This window comes from Macaca mulatta, chromosome 3, assembly GCF_049350105.2.
Source record: "Macaca mulatta isolate MMU2019108-1 chromosome 3, T2T-MMU8v2.0, whole genome shotgun sequence".
Classification (NCBI taxonomy): domain Eukaryota; kingdom Metazoa; phylum Chordata; class Mammalia; order Primates; family Cercopithecidae; genus Macaca; species Macaca mulatta.
The window spans coordinates 142,399,768-142,416,102 of record NC_133408.1 but is presented as its reverse complement, the minus strand read 5'-3'; the positions used below and the strand labels follow the sequence as shown (position 1 = coordinate 142,416,102).

General features: G+C 39.6%; 1 protein-coding gene across 12 annotated transcripts in view; it reads left to right on the top strand.

Annotated features, from left to right (window-relative positions):
• CCDC146 (coiled-coil domain containing 146) overlaps window positions 1-16,335 on the top strand; it is a 251,767-nt gene that overhangs the window by 21,627 nt on the left and 213,805 nt on the right. The window contains exon 1 of one of the 12 annotated variants that reach the window (XM_077997115.1): window positions 12,786-12,880. The exons of the other annotated variants lie outside the window; for them this stretch is intronic. The gene's annotated coding sequence lies outside the window, so the exon portion shown is untranslated. Of the gene's footprint in view, window positions 1-12,785; window positions 12,881-16,335 lie in introns of those variants that run through there. 12 annotated transcript variants of the gene reach the window in all.

Below are 16,335 nucleotides of genomic sequence, written 5' to 3'. Positions count from 1 at the left end.
ATTTGCCAAACATATCTGGTAAAGGATTTATATCCAGCATATACAAGGAACTCTCACAACTTAATAATGGGAAGACAACCAATTATTTTTAATGGATAAAAATATCTGAACAGATACTCTACTTAAGAATATATATAAATGGCAAAAAAAAGCATATGAAAAGATATTCAACATAATAATGCCATTTTGGAAATGCAAATTAAAACCTTCAGATACTAGTACAATTTCACTAGGATGTCAAAAATTTGAGATACTGACAATACCATGTGTTAACAAGGATGTGGAGCAGCGGGAACCCTAGTGCATTGTTGGTGGGAATATACAAAGGTACAGCCACTTTGGGAACCAATTTGGCTGTTTCCTATAAAATTAAATATATGTTTAGATTATGACCCAGAAATTCCACTCTTGGTATTACCCAAGAGAAATGGAAACTTGTAGTTACATGAAGACTTGTACTCAAATGTTCATAGCAACTTGATTCATAGTAGCTAAAAAGTGGAAACAAATCAAATGTCTATCAATTGGTGAATGGCAAATAAAATGTGGTTTATTTATGCAATGGAATTGAACTCAGCAATAAAAGGAAGGAAATACTGATACCCACAACAATGTAGAAGAATCTCAAAAACCTTACACTAGATGATACAAGCCAGACACATCTATAATTCTGTTTTAGTTTGATCTGCTATGAAAAAGTACTGTAGACTGTGTGGCTTATAAACAACACAAATGTTATTTCTCACAGTTCTGGAGACTGGAAGTCAGAGATCAGGGTGCCAACACAGTCAACTTCAGGTGCAGGCCCTCTTCCAGGTCGCAGACTGCCAGCTTCTCATTGTAGCCTCACATGGCAGAAAGCAAGCGAACTGTGCGGCCTCTTATTACAAAGGCGCTTCCACAGGTTCCATTCCAACTACCATCACATTGGGGTTAAATTTTAACATATGAATATTGGGGCGAGGGACGTAAACATTCTGTACACAACAGATTCTCTTTACATGAAATTCTAGAAGAGGCAAAACTACTAGTGGTTATCATGTGCCAGTGAGTGAGCGGATGGGAATGGGAGGGGATAGGGTGAGGGACTGATTGTAAAGGGGCATGAAGAAATTTTTAACACTTTATTTATTTATTTATTTATTTATTTATTTATTTATGTGTTTAGAAAGTGCCTCAGATAGAAAGAACTTTTTAAGAGTGAGAGAAACTTTTGTGGTAGTGATCACACAGCTGTCAACATTTGTAAAATCTCATCAAATTGTACACTTAAACTTGTGAGTTTTATTGCATATGAATTATACCTCAAAAAAGCTAATTTAAATTTAAAAAAAAAAACCCTTTATTCATGATTCCCTTTCCTCTCCTCCTCCTGGACATGAGGCCTGTGTTCAGGGACGTTAGATAGCGCTGTGGTTTCAGGCTGGTTGTCCGGCCAACGGCTGGTGTCTGACCATGCAGGCTCCTCCTGAGATGTGCATCCACCTGGGTCTCAGATGTGGGTCTTAATGCTGGCGTCTTCTGAGAGTTCTGTATCCCCACTTGGCTCGCAGTTGTCTGGTCCACAAAGCTTTCTGGAGCAGTGTCCTTTCATCCCAGTTTCAAGGACTTTTGTGGGGTAGTGCTCCCAACCAGCCTCTGCACCTCTCCCGTGCCACTCTGTGACCTCTCTTGTGCCCTCTCTGCCTAGTCATCTGTGCTTCATCACATAAAGAAATGAAGATGGTGATGGCTCTGGAACCTTGCCACTTTTTCCAAGTACCACCTGGGAAAGGAGGCACATTACCCCCTTGATATTCTTGAATGTTCAGGTTCCACCATTTCCTTTCCTAAGACTTGTCCTGGGTAGATGAGGTACCTCAGAGGCTTACACTAATTTGTTTTTCTCACCAACTCTCTTTGTTCTCCAAATCAGAGAGATCTATTTATTTATTTTTACTTTTAATTTATTCTTCCAATGAAAAGGTAGGAAAATTGGCTTGGGAAATATTATTCTAACTCTATAATTAATGTCAGAGCCATTACCTTCAAAGGAAGAAAATAAATTGAGTAAGGGATGCTGCCCAAGGAGAGAGAAAGACTAAAGTGGAGATCTGCCAAGGGCCAGTGAAAGCCTCAGAACAGGAAATACTTACGCAACAAAAAGAGGAGGCTATGAAATTTGTAGACATGGGAGAGGGAACTTTGCCTACTTCACTTGTTATCTAAGGTGGCTCTTCCCCTGACTTAGAGCTGACTTGTATTCTTTTAAAGTCTTTTCTTTAATGGTGTTGCTCCCTTTCCCCTGATCTAATAGCCTATGTCCTATACACCCTTTCTTATCCCAGATTTAAATGTTTCATAGTGAGAACTGAAGATAAGGTCTTTTAAGGCTCTCACACCAAAGCCTAAAGGAGTGCTCTGGGACAAATTCATGCCAAAGAGGACCCAGACCATCTTTTCCAGCCTATAGATAACTGAAATATTTGGTCCAGCTCCAGGATGACCTGTTTTTATTTGTTCCGTGTCAAAATAATGTAAGGTACATTATGTATGAAATAAAATGAACAAGGCGCTGGTGGGAGGGAGTTGACATTTATCGAGGCCAACATGCTGAGATCTGGGCTGAGACACATGCATTGTCCAATTTAATCCTCACGATAACATTGAAATCATCTTGCAGTTTAGGAAACAGCTACTAAGAGGTTGCATATTTTGCCCAAAGTCACCCAGGAAGGAGAGGAATGAGATTCAAGCCTAAATTGATGAACTTCAAAGTAGTTCTTTCCATGACCCCATGCTGCCATCCTGGTAGACTAAGTCAAAACCAATAGTCTCAGTTTCAGATAAAAGAAGCAGCAAGGTGGAGGAGCAGGTGGAAGAAGGAAGGAACCTGGCTAATAGAAACCAGTGGTGGGAAGCAGTGATAGTCCATATTTCATGGAGGTCTTTGCTAAGCAAACAGATCCATCTAGGTCCACAGTTCCTATTAACCAGGGTGTGAGAAAGAGGAAAGGGGTAAATGAAAAAGCAGGTTTGCAAGGCATTAGATAAGATATATAGACCAGTATTGTGATGTTATACACATCCTTTTTGGTATCGTCTTTAAAAATTCAAGTAAGGAGGACAGTGGGACTTTTCTAATGTGTACATTTTCATAGCAAGCAAGAGGAGTGACCTCCAGTGTGAGCATTCTAGATTGCATCCAAACAGGCAGAATTTCTGCTTTACAGACCTTCTGGAAGACCGTCAGCTTTAGACCTACCCGGGCATTTCAAATCTCTTACAAGATGTGGAACTCTTAGACTCTGCTCACTGCTAAATTATTTGGAAACTAATTAAGGGAACTGATAGCGCCTTTCAGGCACCTTTTGAATTTCTGAGGCCTGCCTGAACTTGCAGAATGACTGTAAATTATTACAGATGTAAGAACAGTGTTTCTCGCCACACTGTGTATATTCGAAGGTTGTCCTTTTGTTTGTAACTATAGCAACAAGTTCTATAGCCCACTGTTTTGCTCAGCTCAGCCTTGCCACCTCATGGACTGCCTAATAATTGCTGCTCAACAATAATTTGTCTTTAACTGATTTACACTGTGTTGGCTTGCTTTTTCTAAAAGAGTCCTAGCCTTAACACTGTTGCAGTGACAGAAGTCAAATTGTGTCAGCCCGCCTGTATTGTTGATCCTGCTTTTGGCTATTGAAGGCCAAGAGGGAAGGGCTTTGCTAAGACCACAGAGAGAGTCTTGCATGGTATAATAGGAAAGAGTGAGGGATTTGGAGCCAGGTGACATGGGTTTAAATAAATACTGCCAATCCTTGCTGTGTGATCTTGGGCACATCATTTATACTCTCTGTCAATTTCCTCCTGTACAAAATGGAGGTAATTCTTATGGTATGTGGTTGTTAGGACAAATGAAGTAATACAAGGGAAAGTTTTGTTTAAATTGTAAAGGGTTATATAAATATTATTATTAGGCGCACTGAACAAGAGTGCTTGCATGCTGACAAGGGCAACCAGGAGGGTGTGTTGGAAACACATCCTGTCTGTTTCTATGGCAGTTCTGCCTCATGTAAGGTGCTGCCCCGTGATAAGCCCACATGTTATACCTACTCAGAAATAAGTAATACAGAGCTTGTTTTGATTATGTAGGTTTCCGAGAAGAAAGGGAATAAATGTATAAGATGCTTTAAAGAGAGAGTGAGGAACTTTTCTTGGGTCTGTGCTTGGGTTATGGTAGGAGTGGGCAAAGAAAGGCAAGGGGATGGTGAAATGAAGGAGAAGGCGTAGAGCTCTCTCAGCACTCTTCCATCCTCGGGAGGGGTGCTGATTCTATCATAGAGCCTTGGGTTCTCCACCATCATGTTGCAATTAACAGATTCCTCATGGATTACACATGCACATAATCTAAGATGTAACTGTTTAACACGTCTGAACATTAACTTTAAAGGCCAGATATGCCCTTGAAGCTTTCTTTCAGAGGTTTGCTATTTGTGTGTTTGTGTGGTTTTAATTGAAGGTAGTTCCAACCCCACTGTTACTTTAACACTTCAATTATGAGGCAATTTTTATCTGTACATATTTACTGCAAGAGTTTTCATTTTTCCTTTCCTTTAAGATTCTTTTTGTTTTTCCTGTAGGATTCTTTTCTTTTCAGGATTCTTTTTTCAAAAGTCCTCTGTATCATTTCTTTCAGGAAAAAAAAAATGTTGTGGTTTGATTTGTTGGGTCTTTGAATAACAACATTTTTACTTTCTTTCTTAAAAAAAGCATCTCCATAAATATATATACCTACTATGTACCCACAGAAATAAAAATAAAAAAAATAAAATATGTATCTACATCTTAAAAAATGTTTCAAGCCTAACTTTGTCTTTGTATGGTAAAAATGTGCATAGTATAATTGTACATAGAATATAAAATATAGGCAGGAATAACTGCAATAATTTTATCTGTGGCATTTAGGACTATTAAGTTAGTTCTATCTGACATTGTTGCTGTTGTCCATTAAACGGATCTGAGGAATGCCTCATGTCAGATTGGCTGCCCAATATTCTGAGCCTGTCATATAGTGGACCAGAGGCCCCGTAGGATGAGCCTTAGATTTTATAGACTTTCGATGTTATCTCCAAAAGATAATATACATGTAATTACCAGAGATACACTGACAGAATTGAAGGCACTTGTCATACAACTTTATACCAGAATTTTTGTAACCCAGTTTTGACTATTCTGTTTTTTTTTTTTTTTTAACATGTTAGGAAACTAAAACAAAACAAAACAAAACAAAACATTGGAAGTGCCCCAGAGTTCTCCCTTCCTTCAAGGGGTCAGCTCTGAGTTCCTGTAGAAACATCTTGTAATTAACCTTGTAGAAACATCTTGTAATTAACCTTGTAGAGCAATGGGCTGCTGGGGGAAGGAGCACCCAATCTTATCTTCAGGGCAGTCAGAAGAGCCAAGTCACAAAAAAAGAACACGCAGGTTCTATGTGGGGCTAGGAGAGAAAGAAATCATATTCGACTTTACATTACACCCTGCTGTTTCTAAAATGAGCAAAACCTGTGCTTGTTCAGCGATGAGTAATATCGAAAGACAGTGTGATTTTCTGCTGCAGCTTTCTTGAAGCATTTCCATTTTATTGTCCAAAAGTCACATTGTTTGTGCATCCTGCCCCATTCTCTGGAGCATGCAGTATTTGATTTTTACACATGCTCCTTGTATCTATCTAGAAATTTTTCCTTAAGAATTCAAAATCAAAACGATGATCACCAATGTTTCGTTTGAAGAAGAGGAATTACTGATGTGTATTACAAAACAAGGGGTACCCTGCAATGTTTATTGCTTAATTATTCTTTGTGAAGCTTCCTATTTTGGCTTATTCATGTCCTCTGCTCTCTTAAAATCCCCTTAAGACCACATCCTCTTCTCTTCAGACTCCTACAGCATCGCGTGGTACTGCCTTGCCTCCTTCCAGTGGGGGCCGCTTCTCTACAGAACTTGCTATGCCGGTGGTGCTCCCTATAAGTGTGCAGTGTGTGGCCACCCTGTTTTTGTGGTTCAAGTTATCATAGCACCAATTTCAGTTAAAACTTTTAGAATTTTATGTCTGTGATTTTTTTTTTTTTTTTTTTTTTAAACAGAGTCTCTCGCTCTGTCACCCAGGCTGGAGTGCAGTGGAGCGATCTCGGCTCACTGCAAGCTCTTCCTTCCGGGTTCACGCCATCCTCCTGCCTCAGCCTCCCGAGTAGCTGGGGCTACAGGTGCCTGCCACCGTGCCCCCGCTAATTTTTGTATTTTTAGTAGAGACGGGGTTTCACCGTGTTAGCCAGGATGGTCTCTATCTCCTTACCTCATGATCCGCCCGCCTCGGCCTCCCAAAGTGCTGGGATTACAGGCGTGAGCCACCGCATCCGGCCTGTGTCTGTGATTTTTCATTAACTTGTCTTGCTGCCGGTCTGTGGGTCCCCTCAGGTCAGGAACCTTGTCTGGTCTTGCTCAACACTATCTCCTACCGATAACACAGTGGCTGGGTCCTAGCCTCCAGATTGTTTCCTTGCCTCTAAATTCACACCTTTTCCAAGCCATTCTTCTCATTGTCAGCAATATCTTTACAACTCCGCCATAGCTCCTAATGCCCAGAGTTGAAGTCCCAAATTCCAGGCTACCAGTTGCTTTTTCAGCCTTATGTACTTTCCTAAGAACGTTGCTTTTTATTTGTGCTTATTTTACCTCAGCTTATGTGACAGAGAACTAGTTCTTTCCCTGCCTTCCTTTCTCTTCAGATTATACATTGTTTGCATATTTGTAAAGTCTTTATAGGAAAACTCAATAAATATTTACTTAATTGATTTAGGCGTTCTGGAGATATAAGTCTCTAGAATTACCATACCTGACAGCTATGTAGTTCTTCCTATGCCAGGAATTTAAGGTGTTATATTAAACATTCTCTGTTTATACCACTGTAGCCTGAGAATATATTTTATTCTATTATTTTCTTTATAGCTCTCAATCATATTGCCTGCAATATAGTAATGTTAATACAATGAGCTTTGCAATCCTATATTAACTGTCTTTGGATATTTATTGTTTTTTGTTTTTTGTTTTTGTTTTTTTTTGAGACAGAGTTTCACTCTGTTGCCCAGGCTACAGTGGAGTAGCACTGTCTTGACTCACTGCAACCTCTGCCTTCCGGGTTCAAGCAATTCTCCCGCCTCAGCCTCCTGAGTAGCTGGGATTACAGGCGCCTGCCACCATGCCTGGCTAATTTTTGTGTTTTTAGTAGAGACGGGGTTTCACCATGTTGGCCAGGCTGGTCTCTAACTTCTGACCCTGTGATCTGCCCGCCTCGGCCTCCCGAAGTACTGAGATTACAGGAGTAAGCCACCATGCCTGGCCATATGTTTATTGTTTTATCCATTAAACTTTGTTACCTGGTTAAGTCCTTTCTTGCCTATTTAATTAGATTAATTAGTGGTTTTTTTTGTTTTAATTCACACAGGCTTTTTAATATTTTCCTTTGTTGTGTTTTCTGTCACTACTCACTCTTCATCTTTTCCTTTTTAAAAAAACACATTATTGAGGTATGGTTGATGTATAAAATACTGTACATATTTATTGTATACATCTCAATGAGGTTGGGGATAAGTATACACCCATGAAACCATCAACCATCATCAATCTCATAAACATATCTATCACCTCCCAAAGTTTTATCCACCCCTGTGTTATTATTTTTGTTGTTGTTTTATCATAAGATCTACTCTCTTAGTAATTTTATGTATACAAAAGAGTATTGTTAGCTACAGGCGCTATGCCGTCTAGTAGATCTTCAAAACTTATTTATCTTGCATAGCTAAAATTTTGTACTCTTTAACCATTACTCCCCAATTTCTCCTACCCCAAGTCCCTGGCAGCCACCATCCCACTCTGCTTCTATGAGTTTGACTACTTTAAGTTCCATATATAAGTGAGATCATACAGTATTTGTATTTCTCTGTCTGCCTAAATATTTCATTTTCTATCCACGATGTTGCAAATGGCAGAATTTCCTTTTTCTATGGCTGTAAAATGTTCCATTGTATACATATATCACAATTTCTTTGTGCATTCATATGTCCATGGAAATTTATGTTTATTCCATATCTTGGCTTTTGTAAATAGTGATGAAATGAATGTGGGAGTGCCAATATCACTTTGAGATCCTGATTTCAATTCATTTGGATATATAACCAGAAGAACTACTGGATAATAAGGAAGGTTTATTTTTAATTTTTTGAGGAAACTTCATACTGTTTTCTATAATGGTTTTACCAACTTATATTCCCACTAACAGTGTACAAGGGTTTCTTTTTCTTCACATACTCATCAACAATTACTATCTTTTGTTTTTTCAATTATAGCCATCCTAACAGGTGTGAGGCAATATCTTATTGTGGTTTTGATTTGCATTTCCCCAATGGTTGGTAATGTTGATCACCTTTTTATGTACTTGTTGGCCATTTCTATGTTTTCTTTGGGAAAATGTCTATTCAGCTCCATTACCCATTTTTAATGGGATTATTTGAGTTGTTGCTATTCAGTTGTATAAGTTCCTTGTGCATTTTGGATGTTAACCACTTATCACATATATAGTTTGCAAATATTTCCTCCCATTCCATAGGTTGCCTTTTCATTTTGTTGATTGTTTCTTTTGCCGTGCAGAAGTTTTTTAGTTGGATGTCATCTCACTTTATTTTTCCTTTTGTTGTCTGTGCTTTTGGTGTCATACCCAAAATATCATCACTAAAACCAATGTCAAGGACCTTTTTCCTATATTTTCTTCTAGGAGTTTTATGCTTTCAGATCTCATGTTTAATTCTTTAATCTAGTTTGAGTTAATTTTTGTGTGTGATGTAAAACAAGGGCCTGATTTCATTCTTTGGCATGTGGATATCCAGTTTCCCTAACACCCTGTATTGAAGAATCTATGTTGTGCATTCTTGACATCCATGCCCAAAATTACTTGACTATATATGCATTGGTTCATTTCTGGGCTCTCTATTTTGTTCCATTGGTCTTTTTTTTTTAATGCCAGCACCATACTGTTTTGATTACTATAACTGTGTCTACAATTAGAAATCAGAATATGCGATTTTTTTCTAGCATTGTTGTTCTTGCTCAAAGTTGGTTTGGCTATTTGGGGTCCTTTATGGTTCCATATAAATTTTAGGATTTTTTTCTATTCCTGTGAAAAAATGCCTTTGGAATTTTATAGAGATTGCAGGTTGAACCTGTAGATTGCTTTGTGTAGTAAAACCATTTTAACAATATTAATTCTTCTAAACCATAACATGGGATACCTTTCCATTTATTTACGTCTAATTTCTTTCACTGGAGTTCTGTATTTTCCAGTGTACAGATCTTTCATGTCCTTGGTTAAATGTATGCCTAAGTATTTTTATTCTAAAGGTTAAAGTTTTTCTGATGATCTCGATCAGAACTCTCTTGTAGTATCTTTTAGTTGCTTCCCTATGTAAATACTTTACTTGCTCTAAAATATTTAGAATGTTTTCAGAATAATAGAGATTGAAAACTTTAGCAAACTGAGGAATTTGTACAAATTCAGCATGGTACTTATCATTTGTTGCCCAGGGAAGCTGTATCATATTTAAAGGTGCAGTGCTCTGAGAAATTGTCTGAACCTAAGTTTTCAAAGTTAATACCATCTTTATTATAAAGATTTCAAGGCCAGGAGTGGTGGCTCGTGCCCGTAATCCTGGCACTTTGGGAGGCCAAGGCAGGTGGATCACCTGAGGTCAGGAGTTTGAGACCAGCCTGGCCAACATGGTGAAACCCCGTCTCTCCTAAAAATACAAAAATTAGCCAGCTGTGGTGGCACACGCCTGTAATCCCAGCTACTCGGGAGCTGAGGCAGGAGAATCACTTGAACCTGGGAGGCAGAGGTTATTGTGAGTGGATAATGCACCACTGCACTCCAGCCTGGGAGACAGAGCAAGATTCTGTCTCAAAAAAAAATACACATATATACATATTTTTAAAATAAATAGATGTACTGTACTATACTTTGCAACCCTTTCAAAATAGCAGAAAATTGGAAACATTCTGTATGTTTATAAATAGGAAATTGAGTAACCTATGGTGCATCTATGCAAAGGAGTGCTATGCAGCTATGAAAAGGAATGAGATCTATCTCTGTATATTCCTCTAAAGTTCTTTAGGATATATTATTAAGTCTAAATGTCTAAGTTTTGTTTCAAAATAATCTAGAGAGTTAAGAGGGGAAGTGGAAGGGTTATAGATAAAATTGCTCATGAATTGATATTTGTTGAAGCTGATTAATGCGTACGTGAGGATTCATTGTACTAATCTACTACTTTTGTTTATATTTGAAACACTTTTCTTTTCTTTCTTTCTTTCTTTTTTTTTTTTTTTTTTTTTTTTTTTGAGACAGAGTCTCGCTGTGTCTCCCAGGCTGGAGTACAATGATGTGATCTCAGCTCACTGCAACCACCACCCACGGGGTTCAAGTGATTCTCCTGCCTCAGCCTCCCAAGTAGCTGGGATTACAGGCGCACACCACCATGCCTGGCTAATTTTTGGGGTATTTTTAGTAGAGATGGGGTTTCACCATGTTGGCCAGGCTAGTCTTGAACTCCTGACCTCAGGTAATCCACCTGCCTCCGTCTCCCAAAGTGCTGAGATTACAGGCATGAGTCACCATGCCCGGCCTTTGAAACACTTCTTAATAAAAAGGTTAAAAATAAGATATAGCCTAATGTTCTGAAGGAAATATTTTTCTGGGATATTCATTCACGTTTAATATCCACGAAAGGATTGAGTATACATATTTTAGTTTATTCACAAAACAAATTTAAATATATAGCCAAACCATTTTTAGCTGCTTGAAGATTTAAGCAATAAACTGTGATTACTTAGCAAATATAAAGTATTGTAATGTCATAATAATAATAGTTATTTAAAAAAAACACTATAGGCACTGAAAAAAGCGAACGTGTGTTAAAGGAAGGGAAGTCAGATGATACCACTGGCTATTAACATCACATAACAACAGACAATCAGATATTTGGAGCCTCCTGATGGAAGTGTATGTTACCACCTATGAAGTATTGTTGTAGCAGCAGGAAGAGGAAAACAAGTACATGTATAATTTACGGCTGTGGCAGAAAATTAGAGACAGCAGAGTAGAAGCTCACGTCCAGAGGCATTATCATGTTTAATCTGCACATCTTTTTGAAACATAAAAATTAGTTGTTGTTTTGTTTTACTAATTTTACCCCATTTTAGAGAGGAGTAAATTTAATGAATAAATGATATGTCTGTGACCACCTGACTAACACATTCAAGAACCCAGAACCTACCAAGCCTTCTGGCTTCATATGATAGAACATGCTTTCCATGTTATAGAGTGAGGCTCAATGTCATCAAGAAAGAGCCAATCCAATAAGATAGACATGAGAAAGGATACATATTCAGCAGAAGATTCAGACCTTAAAAGCATCTTTCAAAGCAGTTCATGCATCTTTCAAAAGCATCTTACAATTGCAGTTATCTTCTCTGGCAAGAGAAGAGTGTAAGTATAATATTCTGTTGATTTAGTGAAGATTCATGTATTTCTGAGATCAAAAAGAGCTGCTGATGATATTGGCATTCTCTTATACAATGGAGGCATTTTACCCGCTCTCTCTCCAGAAGGGCAGTCATCCCAATGTCACCAAAGTGGGCCAATGGAGGCCTTGCTGACTAAGACAGAGTTCTTTTAGAAACTTCTGTGGATCTACTTGAATACATGGCCAAATCAATGGCTAATATACAGGGCCGGCTTCAGCTTCATAGATGTATGACCTACATAGTCACACAAAGATCTGCTCTCAGAAGAGCCCTGCACTTGTTTTAATGTTCTGCTGTCACCATTTTTAAATACTTAAAATTTTATTTTTGAGCTTGAGTTTTGTAAATAAAGTCTGTTGGGACAATCACACATTCACATGAGCAGCACAGATAGGCCAGGAAGCAGTGTGCACACGCACAGGCCTGAATCAGTGGCTGCAGCAGAGGGTGTGGGTGCCAAGCAAATAGGCCTGTGGCCTGGTGCTCAAAAGCACGCATCAGAGCAATCTGAGGTATCACAGAGTCTCAAGGCAGCCAGGCCAGCACTTGAGTGCACGTTGGCAAAAGCAATGGCAGCAATAGCAGCAGAAGCAACATGACGGCAAAAGTAATAGGGACAGCTACATCAGTGATGGCCTCAGGAGAAAGAAGAGGCTCTGCATGGGGACAGTTCTAGAACCTACCATGGGAGGCTGGTCCCCAGCACCTGTCCCTGTGGTATTTGCACATATAATAAGGAAAGAAACTATTGGCACTCATGCAGAAAACTTTTTTAGTAAAATATTACAAAATAAAAGCAAACACACAGACATTGCAATAAAACATGTCAAGGAGTTATTAGAATTATTCAGAGAGTTTAAAATCTCCAGTTTTGAAAACTGCTATAATATTGCAAATCAAATATCCATAAGTTTAGGAATTGAAATTAAAGATGATTGCATGTGACAGAAAATAATACTTTTCTAAGTTTGAATAAAGCTTATAAAGCTTTGAATAAATGAAGTATGAACAAGAAAGACCATTTTTAATTTTATTTTTTCTTTGTAATGGAACATACAACAATAGAATGCATATAAGCAAGTGTTTTATACAAAATATAAAGCCACTTTTGGATTATTGCACAACCTCCAGAAGTTACCAAAATTGTTAGAGGACACATTAAAATGAATGTTGAGGGGGGCGGAGCAAGATGGCCGAATAGGAACAGCTCCAGTCTCCAACTCCCAGCGCGAGCAACACAGAAGACTGGTGATCTGCATTTTCAACTGAGGTACTGGGTTCATCTTATTGGGGGGTGCCGGACGATCGGTGCTGGTCAGCTGCTGCAGCCCGACCAGTGAGAGCTGAAGCAGGGCGAGGCATTGCCTCACCTGGGAAGCGCAAGGGGGAAGGGAATCCCTTTTCCTAGCCAGGGGAACTGAGACACACAACACCTGGAAAAGCGGGTAACTCCCACCCCAATACTGCGCTTTAAGCAAACAGGCACACCAGAAGATCATATCCCACACCTGGCCGGGAGGGTCCCACACCCACGGAGCCTCCCTCATTGCTAGCACAGCAGTCTGTGATCTACTGGCAAGGCAGCAGCGAGGCTGGGGGAGGGGCGCCCGCCATTGCTGAGGCTTAAGTAGGTAAACAAAGCCGCTGGGAAGCTCGAACTGGGTGGAGCTCACAGCAGCTCAAGGAAACCTGCCTGTCTCTGTAGACTCCACCTCTGGGGACAGGGCAATAACAAACGCAGCCGAAACCTCTGCAGACGCAAACGACTCTGTCTGACAGCTTTGAAGAGAGCAGTGGATCTCCCAACACGGAGGTTGAGATCTGAGAAGGGACAGACTCCCTGCTCAAGTGGGTCCCTGACCCCTGAGTAGCCTAACTGGGAGACATCCCCCACTAGGGGCAGTCTGACACCCCACACCTCACAGGGTGGAGTACACCCCTGAGAGGAAGCTTCCAAAGCAAGAATCAGACAGGTACACTCGCTGTTCAGAAATATTCTATCTTCTGCAGCCTCTGCTGCTGATACCCAGGCAAACAGGGTCTGGAGTGGACCTCAAGCAATCTCCAACAGACCTACAGCTGAAGGTCCTGACTGTTAGAAGGAAAACTATCAAACAGGAAGGACACCTACACCAAAACCCCATCAGTACATCACCATCATCAAAGACCAGAGGCAGATAAACCCACAAAGATGGGGAAAAAGCAGGGCAGAAAAGCTGGAAATTCAAAAAATAAGAGCGCATCTCCCCCGGCAAAGGAGCGCAGCTCATAACCAGCAACGGATCAAAGCTGGACAGAGAATGACTTTGACGAGATGAGAGAAGAAGGCTTCAGTCCATCAAATTTCTCAGAGCTAAAGGAGGAATTACGTACCCAGCGCAAAGAAACTAAAAATCTTGAAAAAAAAGTGGAAGAATTGATGGCTAATTAATGCAGAGAAGGTCATAAACAAAATGAAAGAGATGAAAACCATGACACGAGAAATACGTGACAAATGCACAAGCTTCAGTAACCGACTCGATCAACTGGAAGACAGAGTATCTGCGATTGAGGATCAAATGAATGAAATGAAGCGAGAAGAGAAACCAAAAGAAAAAAGAAGAAAAAGAAATGAACAAAGCCTGCAAGAAGTATGGGATTATGTAAAAAGACCAAATCTACGTCTGATTGGGGTGCCTGAAAGTGAGGGGGAAAATGGAACCAAGTTGGAAAACACTCTTCAGGATATCATCCAGGAGAACTTCCCCAACCTAGTAGGGCAGGCCAACATTCAAATCCAGGAAATACAGAGAACGCCACAAAGATACTCCTCGAGAAGAGCAACTCCAAGACACATAATTGCCAGATTCACCAAAGTTGAAATGAAGGAAAAAATCTTAAGGGCAGCCAGAGAGAAAGGTCGGGTTACCCACAAAGGGAAGCCCATCAGACTAACAGCAGATCTCTCGGCAGAAACTCTCCAAGCCAGAAGAGAGTGGGGGCCAATATTCAACATTCTTAAAGAAAAGAATTTTTGAACCCAGAATTTCATATCCAGCCAAACTAAGTTTCATAAGTGAAGGAGAAATAAAATCCTTTACAGATAAGCAAATGCTTAGAGATTTTGTCACCACTAGGCCTGCCTTACAAGAGACCCTGAAGGAAGCACTAAACATGGAAAGGAACAACCGGTACCAGCCATTGCAAAAACATGCCAAAATGTAAAGACCATCAAGGCTAGGAAGAAACTGCATCAACTAACGAGCAAAATAACCAGTTAATATCATAATGGCAGGATCAAGTTCACACATAACAATCTTAACCTTAAATGTAAATGGACTAAATGCTCCAATTAAAAGACACAGACTGGCAAACTGGATAAAGAGTCAAGACCCATCAGTCTGCTGTATTCAGGAGACCCATCTCACACGCAGAGACATACATAGGCTCAAAATAAAGGGATGGAGGAAGATTTACCAAGCAAATGGAGAACAAAAAAAGCGGGGGTTGCAATACTAGTCTCTGATAAAACAGACTTTAAACCATCAAAGATCAAAAGAGACAAAGAAGGCCATTACATAATGGTAAAGGGATCAATTCAACAGGAAGAGCTAACTATCCTAAATATATATGCACCCAATACAGGAGCACCCAGATTCATAAACCAAGTCCTTAGAGACTTACAAAGAGACTTAGACTCCCATACAATAATAGTGGGAGACTTCAACACTCCACTGTCAACATTAGACAGATCAACGAGACAGAAAGTTAACAAGGATATCCAGGAATTGAACTCATCTCTGCAGCAAGCAGACCTAATAGACATCTGTAGAACTCTCCACCCCAAATCAACAGAATATACATTCTTCTCAGCACCACATCGTACTTACTCCAAAATCGACCACGTAATTGGAAGTAAAGCACTCCTCAGCAAATGTACAAGAACAGATATTATAACAAACTGTCTCTCAGACCACAGTGCAATCAAACTAGAACTCAGGACTAAGAAACTCAATCAAAACCGCTCAACTACATGGAAACCTGCTCCTGAATGACTACTGGGTACATAACGAAATGAAGGCAGAAATAAAGATGTTCTTTGAAACCAATGAGAACAAAGATACAACATACCAGAATCTCTGGGACACATTTAAAGCAGTGTGTAGAGGGAAATTTATAGCACTAAATGCCCACAAGAGAAAGCAGGAAAGATCTAAAATTGACACTCTAACATCGCAATTAAAAGAACTAGAGAAGCAAGAGCAAACACATTCGAAAGCTAGCAGAAGGCTAGAAATAACTAAGATCAGAGCAGAACTGAAGGAGATAGAGACACAAAAAACTCTCCAAAAAATCAATGAATCCAGGAGTTGGTTTTTTGAAAAGATCAACAAAATTGACAGACCACTAGCAAGACTAATAAAGAAGAAAAGGGAGAAGAATCAAATCGACGCAATTAAAAATGAAAAAGGGGATATCACCACCGACCCCACAGAAATACAAACTACCATCAGAGAATACTATAAACACCTCTATGCAAATAAACTGGAAAATCTAGAAGAAATGGATAATTTCCTGGACACTTACACTCTTCCAAGACTAAACCAGGAAGAAGTTGAATCCCTGAATAGACCAATAGCAGGCTCTGAAATTGAGGCAATAATTAATAGCCTACCAACCAAAAAAAGTCCAGGACCAGATGGATTCACAGCCAAATTCTACCAGAGGTACAAGGAGGAGTTGGTA